The following is a 2,048-nucleotide window of genomic DNA, read 5'->3' on the forward strand; positions in this document are numbered from 1 at the left end:
TACGTCCAACTTGTATAGTATATGTATACAAACTTGTATTTCATCTCACTTTCTTGCAATTGATCAAACACATGAATGTTCATTATTTTATATAGAAAATGGAACATTTTTATCAAATTCATTATAACATGTAATCATACTCATATGTCACTTATTTTGATGTAATATGAAATGAAAAGTAAAAATATGCCACAAATTATGTATTTGTGTCAAAGATCCCAGCCTGATAGTGCTTAGAGACTCTTAGGAACACTTTCATTCACTGTGGTTATTATTGTCAAAGGGACATGGCTGAAATGAGGTTGGTCCTAGACTAAACCTGACCAACCAAAGCTAACAGAGTAGATGAACCAATCCTAGGAAGAATGGTTTTAAATATACATAACCTTTCTCATTTGAGTTGAGCAACATTGCAACTTTTGGCAATAGGTAAGATATAGATGCCAAATCCAAATAAAGTTAAATCTCAAAAAATTGAGACAGGTTTTTGTAGGCCTAGACAATGAGATCTTGTAGCACCTAGCATTTAATCAATAAGCTACAAGAGCTTGAAGAAATTCTTGATCAAAGATAACACCCCAATGGTACTTAGAGACCCTTACAAACTCTTTTGTTTAGCGTGGTTGATACCGTTGATGGAACATTGTGGCTGAAACAAGATTGGTCCTAGCTTATACCTAACCAGCTAAAGCTAAAAAATTAGATGATTCAAGAGTAGTTTCTCATTTTAAGTAAGCAACATTGCAACTTTTGAAAATAGGTGAGATACAAATGCCAAATCCAAACAAATTTGAAACTCTAAAAACTAAGATAAGTTGTTGTAGGCCTAGACAATGTGATCTTGTAGCACATGCTAGTTTTTCAATAGCTTACATGATGTCAGAGAAATGTACGATCAAAGATCACAACCAAATGGTGGTTATAGAACTTTAGGGAAACTTCTACTCATTATGGTCGATACCATTAGAGGGATGTTGTAGCTGAAACTAGGTTAGTCCTAGCCTAGGAATGCATTAGAAGCTTCAAAATATTGGTTACTAGGGAAGAAAAAAATGAAGAAAAATTAATGCAATCGATTGTTCTAATCTACTATACTGATTGAAATGAATGCCTTGAACATGTAAAATAAATCCAAGGACTGGATTCAATTAGCTCATCACACAAAACCAAAAAAAATCTTGGAAGAGTATGGATCAACACTCTAGAAGGCACACAAAATTGCTCCAAAACTTGTCTTCTTAATTCCAACCCAAAAATTTGGTGATCTCCAACATTTATATAGTCCTCGAGTTCATTTGATTATTTCCCAACCAGCTTTTGCAAAAAATTGCGAAAATTACACTTTAGCAAAATTTGCACTCTTGGGAAATTTGTACTTTGCAACTTTTTAATTATTTTTTGCACTATTATGAAATTTGACTCCAACTAGGTATAAAACAATAAAAATTAATGTCTAAAGACTAAATATGACCAAAAGTGATCAAATCCAACCTTGATGCTACCTTTGTCCAAATGTTGACTATGTTTTACCAACCTAGAACAACCTAGACAAACATACACTAGGTGATCTTTTGGTCTCCAAATGCGTTCACCAACCTATCAAAATTTACCAAAAAGGTCTCTAGGATCAACCTACCAAGGTTTCATTCCCTTAGAGTTTATTACACAAAAAAATTTATGATTCCACTAACTAAACCCCTTGAGTACCTTATGCTCCTGCACCAACTGGTTGCTTCAGCAAACAATCTTGTTTTGGGCTTGTTCTGTGATTTCTATGAACCAACATATAGATTCAAAATAAAACATGAGAAAAAAATGGTGCACAAGTGACACTATGGATCTTTAACTCCTAACTAGCTACTATCATTCAAAATAGTGATATTACTCATAAAATGTTTCAAGATGTTGATTACAAAAACACATAATCCATATGACTTCCATCCTTTCTCATAGGTCTTCTCATTCTTTATGTAAGGTGGTTGGGTGGTTATTCACCCATTAGGTCTCCTCTTCAATGCTTTGCAAATTTCTTGCCAAAAGTTACTCAG

This window comes from Cupressus sempervirens, chromosome 9 (assembly GCF_028749045.1).
Source record: "Cupressus sempervirens isolate cs-2001-9-10 chromosome 9, ASM2874904v1, whole genome shotgun sequence".
NCBI classification, from domain to species: domain Eukaryota; kingdom Viridiplantae; phylum Streptophyta; class Pinopsida; order Cupressales; family Cupressaceae; genus Cupressus; species Cupressus sempervirens.